Here is a 9,370-nt window from a genome sequence, read left to right on the forward strand (position 1 = left end):
TTCTGCCGGTCCACGTGAGGGCGCAGTTCGGGAGAAATGCCACATTTCATACTCCGGACGAAGGGATAAGAGGCCTTTCGTCACAGCTCACCGTCGCCAGGAGCCGTTCCTAATCCTCTTCTCAGGACGACAGCACCTTTGGTCAAACACGGGCTCGTCTGTTCCCGCTGTCGGGGCCTCCGATAACAACACCGTGCTCAACCGGGAGAGATGTCTCGACGCGCAGTTTAGCGCCTCAGAGAAGCTTCGTTTATATAAGAGGATGCCTCGTAAATCGCGCTGTCGATGCGATAATGGCACGGTGGGGCCATGAGGCTCCGTAATCGGCCTTGCCTGAGAATATTTTGCGTGGTTCTCTTTGAAAAATAAGGGGCGCGTGAAGCCTTTGAGCAGTAATGATGGCAGCAGCGGTAGTGAGTGAAGGCTTGAAAGCTGCAAGAACGCCTTTTCTGGGTGCGTTCTTCAGGGTAACGGCACACAGCCAAAGAAAAGAGGAAGAGAAGAAGGACGAACACAGCGCTTCTCACCTGACCCTGGTTGTGATTCCCCTATTGGTGGGCCCCCGAGGTTCATGTTCAGCATTATTGGGCAAAAATATATAAAATTAGAATATTGTTAAGTTACTGTTGTGGAAATATCGAAGGTAATGGTTCAATCTTCCGGTGCGTAGCAATGTCTTTTAAAGTGTTTCCATCGACCGCATCGAGCAGTTAAGACTGCCATAGAAAACCAATGGGGAACGTCTTTGACGACATATCAAACATATTAATAGCAAAAAAATACAAATCTGCCGACGGGAGATCTACGAATATTCTGATTGTTATAGTGAAATCTTACAATATAAGAAAAAAATTGCGTTCATAAGCTATTTCCTGTTGAAAAATGATTTTGCCGAGAATTTCTTTGTATGGGAGGGCGCAATTATGAAGAAAAAAAAATCGGGTCGATATATACACGAGTAAACACGGCAGCTATGTTCTCTAAGTTCTTCCAGCGCTTCCCCATGCGCCTCTGGCGAGGTACTTGATCTTGCTTTGGTAAACAAAGGCCGCTTCGATAATAGACCATCTTCCTTCTCGGATGTTGCAGGCGGCAGGTGGCTCCTTCGTGGCAACCCTGCACGCCGTCAGTCGCCATATAGTGCTGCGAAGGTCCAAACTAAACAGCTCACACTGAGGGCTGCTTGCGGACCAAAAGCCGCTGCACAAGGAGAGGGGGAGGGAACACGGTGTGCACCCAATTAATAAGCATATGCTACATATGCTACAGAAAATATCGTGTATGGTGTCAAATCTTCTATGATAGCATTCCATCCTCAAACACTCATCCCCCGAAGCTAAAGAGCTTCCCTTACAACTTTCGAAAACAATTCCTATTTAATTTCGTCTTCGGATATCCTGTCGAGTTTCAACATCGGTTACTTTCTATTTCGAGGTTGCCCAACTAGCTTATCCTTTTTAGAATTTGCATTTACTCATATGTTAACGAGTTTGCCTTCTCCACGTGTCATCGAAACAGCAACAGCAGTTTCGTGTCATCGAAACAGCAACTCGCTGCCGCACCGTGCTTCGTTTTTCATCTCCTGGATCATACTTTCGTTACCTTTAAGGATCATCGATTATCTTGCCTTCACATTACATGTCAATGCCCATTCCTTATGTATTTCAACTAGGACATCATAAACCCGCGTTCATTGCTTCACGTACCCAATCTGCTCTCTTCCTGTCTCTTAACGTGGAACCGATCGTTTTTGCTTTCCATGCATCGCTACGCGGCACTGAATTTACGCTCAACTCTGTTCGTTAGCCCCCACACTCCTATCCCATAGGTGATTACCGGCAAGATACCGTTGTTATATACTTTCTCTTGAATGGTTTGGTTGGTTTGGTTTATGATGGTTTAACGTCCCAAAGCGACTCAGGCTATGAGGGACGCCGTAGTGAAGGGCTCCGGAAATTTCGACCACCTGGGGTTCTTTAACGTGCACTGACATCGCACAGTACACGGGCCTCTAGAATTTCGCCTCCATCGAAATTCGACCGCCGCGGCCGGGATCGAACCCGCGTCTTTCGGGCCAGCAGCCGAGCGCCATAACCACTCAGCCACCGCGGCGGCCTTTTCTCTTGAATGATGCTGGTAAACTGCTATCCATGAGACCCACCGTGCTGGTTCAGTGGCTTTAGCTCTCGGCTGTTGATTACAAGGTCGCGGGTGCGAACTCGGCCGCGAGAGACCATTTTCCCTGGAGGCGAAATGCAAAAACGCCGTGTGCTGTGCGACGTCAGCGCACGTTAGAAATCCTTCACTACGGCGTCCCTTATAGCCCATGTGTAGCTTCGGGACGTTAAACCCCACATTTTTGTAGCGATAGCTACACTACGCCAGCCACTTCGCGAGGTCAGCGTGGCTGCGCGCTGAGCCCCGGCACCACCGCTCCACCAGCGTTGCGCATGCGCGAATTGACGTCATAGACCGCAGCTGGTGTGCGCGCCACGCGCCTACATTACGCTAGCATTTTGAGCCTTCAGCGTGGCGGCACCGTGGCCACCGTGGCCGCTGCCGGAGGCGAGGCGCGCAGGCGAAACCGAGTGGGGGAGGAGTTGAGAGGAGGAGAGGGGAGAGAGTGAATCCACGTCAAGGGACGAAGGTGAAGAAGGAACGCCCAGCGAAATGCAGCGGCGAAAGACTGACTTCGCAATTTGCTCAGCGAGTTCCACTTGGCCTGCTGTATCTATCGCCTCAACCCAGGTTTTAACCAGAGCTAAACCATAGCCATTTTTTTTATTCATGTCCTGGGAGCACACGCTTAGCCAGCGTGAATTTGTTGGTATTTCACACGCTTGTTTTTTTTCTGGAGAAAACAGACTGCCAAAAGAGGGCGACGGCCTGATGCGCATCGTGACGCCTCACATTTACCACTATAGTGTCCTGTTCAACATGCGACACAGGCGAAAGCCCTACCATATATCACCTTTTATGGGAGTGTGTCGGACTAACAAGCGTCCGCGCCCAGCACATTACCCTGATTACCCACTGCCTAAAGGATTGGATTATCCCCCGGAACTCTGCCAAAGACACGCTTCTATCCTTGTGGGTCTTTGTGCGGGCTACCGGCGTCGACCGCCGAATGCGGCCTCCCTCTCAACTTCCTCGCCCTATAACTAGGCCACTCAGCAGTCATACTTATAGGGTTTCAGTCAATTATATGCGCGATGTTTGCTCACGCCTAAAGATCACGCTTTCTAGAGTTACGCCATTGAAACGGCAACGCTTATAAAGCGCGGATATCTTCATTTTTTCCATTCTTTTTCCAAGCGAGGTTATTTATCACGCTTAAAGACACACTTTACTTCACTCTTGTCAGGCGTGACAGCCATCTGCCGCCCCCCCCCCCTTTTTAGTTTAGTTTGTCAAGGTGCCAGAAATCGGCGATGTCGTTGACACTAGACACTTTCAAGCGCGAGCGTTGGGATCCCTCGGGTTAGACGGGTTGCGGGTTGCAAAGATGTCTTCAGAACACGATTTTCCGGGGTATCGTTTTGGTGCCATTCTGAAGAGAAAAAAAATTGAGCGTCCACCTCGCATGCGGGAGGTGCGGGGTTTGATCCCCAGTACCGCTGGGTACACACCTGTGATAAAATGGGTACAAGCTATCCCCTGGTCTGGTCCTCGGCTTATCTAGGGTGAAATTCTTGGGAAAGGGATCTTTGGGCCCGCCTTGAGAAGTCGAAAATACCTTGTGCCATGGCGCTCTTTGGCCATAGATGCCCTTGCGCAATAAAAATCCCCAATCATCATCATCATAGAAAAAATATTTTTCGGTAGCAGCAAAATCGCGCGCATCGGAGTGAATACGTCTGAATAATAAAACAGCCAGTGCCACGTGGCGCTGAACACTCAAAATTATCGCTAGAATTTAGAATGTTCGGTGCATCTCATTGATTTTCTATTGCCATTTGAAATAGTTGGTGTGAGCGCAGGTAATACTGCGACAGCCAAAAACCGCCATAGCCAAAATCCGAGATAGGCTCACGTGAGAAAAAAATGGCTGTGGTTTAGCACTGGTTAAAACCTGGAGTGACGCGATAGCTACAACTGGCCGAGTGGAACTCGGTCAGTCGAATGGCAAAGTCAGTCATTAACCGCTGCGTTTCGCTGGGCGTTCCTTCTTCACCTTCGTCCCTGGACGTGGATTCACTTTCCTCCTCTCCACTCCTCTCCCACTCGGTTTCGCCGGCGCGCCGCGCCGCCGGCAACTGCCACGGTGGCCACGGCGCCGCTACGGTGAAGGCTCGAAACGCTTGCGTAATGTAGGTGCCCGGCGCGTACACCAGCTGCGTGCTCGGGCGTTTCTCCGCACATAATAATAATAATAATAATAATAATTGGTTTTTGTGGGAAAGGAAATGGCGCAGTATCTGTCTCATATATCGTTGGACACCTGAACCGCGCCGTAAGGGAAGGGTAAAGGAGGGAGTGAAAGAAGAAAGGAAGAGAGAGGTGCCGTAGTGGAGTGCTCTGGAATAATTTCGACCACCTGGGGATCTTTAACGTGCACTAACATCGCACAGCACACGGGCGCCTTAGCGTTTTTCCTCCATACAAACGCAGCCGCCGCGGTCGAGTTCGAACCCGGGAACTCCGGATCACTCCGCGCATACGCATAACTGACGAGGAGGGCGGCGTCTGCTCCGCCGTCAGCGCCGCGGCGAGGCGCGCGGCGCGCACACCAGCTGCGGGCTATGACGTCACTCCACGCATGCGCGCAGCTGGCGGAGTGGTGGTGCCACGGCTTAGCGCGCAGCCACGCTGACCTCGCGAACTGGCTGGCGTAGTGTGGCTATCGCTAAAAAAGCAACCACTCAATGTTTAACAGTGCCCGCGCGTGGCTGATCCCAGAAAAATTCGTATTCTCACCACACTATACGCCGTGTACATTCTTGCATCTATTTTAACTTGTACCTATTTTAATCCCAATCAAAATAAGTGCCACCTTACCGTTACCTCTGAAGAATTCTGCGATGTTGACGGTTATATCCTTATTGACTGGGCATATCAGCAGAAGAAAATTCAAGGATGCCGTATGTCGCGTGATGGCATTTCACGTGAATAACCCTCTGTGGCCGAAATTAATCCAGAATACTCTATTACAGCGTCTCTTGAAGCCCAAGTGGACCTTCGGGACGTTCAAACCTGCATAACATACGATTTACGCCTAATTTCAAAATCCGTCTTTTTTTTTTCAATGCCTAGCATTTATATGGCCAGCCTTAACACTGTGTCCTGTGTGGCCTCGATAAAATGCTTTTATACAGGTGGACTTGAAAGAAAAAGAGGAAGAAAAGGAACAGTAAGAAGGAGAGAATGAATCGATCGGGACGTTCGGTCCGTACCCCGGAGACCGAATGCAATGATGCGGAGTGCGCACGCTCTAGCCAGTAAAACATATCGCCGCCCTCACTCCAGTGGAGGGAAAGCCCTTCGCGTCCGTGTGCGCTGCTAACACGATGAAGGCTTCTTACGCAGTAAGAAGAATCGGCACGAAAGAATGCGATAAGAAGGGGAACAAGAATAAATGTGCCATAATATATGTTCAGAATACTCTTCGTTCATGTTAGTGCCCATATACAGCCATGCCCTGTTAATATGGATGTTTCGAATTGCGGACAGTTTTTCTGGCGAAAAACTTTTGCGATGAATTTTGGCCTCGTTAATGTGGAAATTTGCTGTCCGGACAAAGGGCAGCCTCTTTGGACCACAGCATTCTTGCTGCGACCAGTTATAGAGTAGCTGCGGCCAGCCCAGGAAGCGCTAGCTCCTAAGAGCCACCGCCGATACCTCCGCCCAGGTCAGGTAGCAGAAGCGCAGCAACTACGAAAGTCCGATGAGTGAGACACCGCAGCTGCAGCAGCGTCGGAAAAATACTTACGAGCAGGGAGGCGCACGTAGAGGCTGCCTCAGTTCCCTGAGGTCGGACGGCAGCACTTAGGGAACGCGCACATGCACAGGCGCGCAGACTGGGCACCGCACGGTGGAAACGCCACCGTAACGGGGAATGATCTATAAGGAACCATGACAAGGCGTTGATGGTAAAGGTGCGCGCGCTCGTCGGTCGCTGCCCAGCGGTAAGGTCGAACAGCGACGGGGTGTCTTTTGCAATGGGAGGGGGAGGAGGGCGGGGGCAAACAACAGCTGAATTCGATTCAGCGCTGGTTCACGGCGGCACCAGTACTGAGAAAATGCCGCTGGCGCCGGTGCGGTCCAAACCAAGTCCCATTTTGGAGGTACAGCGTGTCGGCAGCGTCGCCTGCACAACTTTCTTGCACCTCATTTCTCGCTTATTCCGCGCTACCGTGCACCACAGCGACCCCATGACTGCACCTATGGCTCAGTCGAGGGTGGCGGTGCAGGAGACGCTGTGAATCAAGGATTTACTGTAGCGCAACATGAACCGGTGCAGGCGGTGCAGTGAACCACGGCTGAATTGAATGCAGCTAACATGTGATGCCCGTCGTGCAACAAGGAAACAGCGCGAGGCGCAAAGGAACCATTCCGATGAAAACTTGCCATGCAGCGGTGCGGATAGGCTCCCAAAGCATCGCCAAGTGGCGCTGCTGCTCCTAGGGTGTCTACGTGGCCAGCGCTCTCCCCGCTCCCCCATTTCCATCGAACTGAATGGGGAACCGGTACCGGAGGTTGACACCCTCCGCGTATTGGGCTTGCATATCCAGAACGATGGCAAAAACACCACCACCCTCAAGAAACTCAAGCGGGTTGCAGGCGCAATATCGCATCTCATCCGCAGAGTTTCGGGCTATCATTGAGGCATGAAGGAGCGCGACCTCTGTCGCCTCATTCATGCCTTTATCCTCAGCCGTGTGCTCTACACTACCCCATACCTAGAACTATCCAAACACGACATAAATACTTTGGATGCCTTGATCCACAAGGCATTCAAAGTCGCACTTCATCTTCCCCTCAACACCCCCCACAGACAGATTACTAGGCCTGGTCCTCCACAACACGATCGGGGAACTCGTGGAGACCCATCGACAGGCCCAATACGTAAGGCTTACACAAACCTCCACAGGCCGGTATATCCTGCACTCCCTCGGAATCAGAATACCGGCCAACGACCCAACCCTCCTCCCAATTCCTCGATCCCTTCACCGAGAGCTGGTCATCAAGCCACTGCCAAAAAATATGCACCCCTCCCACCATGAGCAGCGCCGCAGAGACCGTGCGAAGGCACTCCACCGAGTGTACGGCTCCGAGCCGGACGCCGTATGGGTGGACGCCGCCCGCACGGGTGACGAAGCAACCGCAGCCGTGCTGGACTGCTCTTCATCCGCCCTCCTCACACTACCTCCCCCCCCTGACACCACCCGAGAGGCTGCAGAGGAAGCCGCCATCGCAATTGCCATCACCCGCACGGAAGCCCAGTATATTTTAACAGACTCTTAAACTGCAATTCTAAATTTTGCTCGAGGCCGAGTCAACGTCCCTTCTTTTGGCATACTGGGCTCGCCTGATGCACCCCCACCCCGCCATGTAGAGCTTATATGGGTGCCTGTGCACTCCGGGAATCCCGGAAACGAGGCCGCCAACCTTTTAGCCCGAGGTTCTTTAAATCGGGTTCATGTGGCCTAGGATCGGGGATTCGCGAGGGAGCGAATTGACTCGTTCAGCGAGATGACGCAGGCCTACAGAGCCTCGCGCCAGCTCTACCCCCCGCCCCACCACTCCCTAGATAACAAACACGCAACACTCTGGCGCAAACTACAGACACACACACTTCCCTCACCCCTGACCGTAGCCCACTATTACCCCTCCTTCCCCACTCCTGCCTGCACCTTGTGCCCAGAACCATTCGCCTCTTCCCTCCACATCCTCTCCCTCTGCCCGGCGGACCCTCCCCCGCGCGGCCTAGAGGACCTCAAGACCTGGGAGGACTGGGAGACCCTGCTGCGCTCGGAGGACCCGGCCGTGCAGACAATCGCCACCGGCCGGGCTGTCAGTGTTATGGACCTTAGGGACATAAACACTTGAGTGCAGTGGGGTCGTGCGGAGACCCAGGGGCGTGCCCCGACTTCCTCTCCAACAATAAAGTTTTTGTCTCTCTCTCTCTCGAACCGCGCCGGAAAGGAAGGGATCTTCGAGATCACAGCGAGATCTCAGCACACAGTACCTAACAGAAGCAAACATTTGCAGATTTATATTTACAGAACGACGTAATCGTTCGGAGAAAGTTTTGCTGACAAGAAACTCGGGACATAGCCATCTAATACTTTCGCATTAATAACCCAGACGGATACGCGCAATACATGTGGCTCGAACATCGCTCGCTGCTGTAGGGGATAGGACGCAGCATCCGTTGAGCTCGTGTCTCGACCTATGCTGTGACTAAAGGCGTCGTAAAACCCTTTTGGGGCCGCCGGTATATCTTGAGCCGCTGCTGTCAGCTTGGTAAACTTCATTGCAGAATTTTTGAGTGGGGCGCTGGAGTTCCGCTGCCAGCCCAGGAGTTGCAAGGTTCAAGTTACGCTCGATTCATTGGAATGATCTGACAACCTCGTTGAGAAGCTTCGGCGTAGGTCGCCACGCTTGAATGAGTGCTGTTGCCTCCACATAAGTGGTCGTTCCGGGAGCTGTAGAGGCACAGCCAACACAAGGATTTAGGGATGGAGAGTAATAGTGGGAAAATTGCTTTAACCTGCGCTGTCACGTGAACTGCGTTGCCAAGAATGAGACGGAGGAATGAGGGCAGGAAGAACGGTAACAATATGTCGTACAACAAAAGTATAAGGAATTCAGTTGTGTCATTAGCGAATACTAGCACGCTATGGTCTCCGACATGCATCGATGCACCAGGTATAGTTAAAAACTAGTTCGTACTGTTCGCTACACCCTCGAAATAACTACTTGCACATAGTGTCACGGCAGTTCATCCAGCGAATGTCATTTAATGATAATAATAATAATTGGTTTCGGGGAAAGGAACTGGCGCAGTATCTGTCTCATATATCATTGGACACCTGAACCGCGCCGTACGAGAAAAGATAAAGGAGGAAGAGAGAGATGCCGTAGCGGAGGGCTCCGGAATAATTTCGACCACCTGGGAATAATTAACGGGCACTGACATCGCACAGCACACGCGTGTAATTTTAAAATCAGCCTTTGGGAGCTCTGTCTACAACGTTGGAAAAGAGTGTGTGCGCTGTCCGCATTACTGCGAGGCGAGGGCAGGAGCGGTCAGGAATGCGTGCCACACGCTAGGCAACGACTACGCCGTTAGATACAGCGTCGTTCCGTTGCTACAATAATAATAATAGGTGTTTTGGGGAAAAGAATCGGCGCAGTATCTGTCTCA

Source organism: Amblyomma americanum, chromosome 1, assembly GCF_052857255.1.
Source record: "Amblyomma americanum isolate KBUSLIRL-KWMA chromosome 1, ASM5285725v1, whole genome shotgun sequence".
Lineage (NCBI taxonomy): Eukaryota > Metazoa > Arthropoda > Arachnida > Ixodida > Ixodidae > Amblyomma > Amblyomma americanum.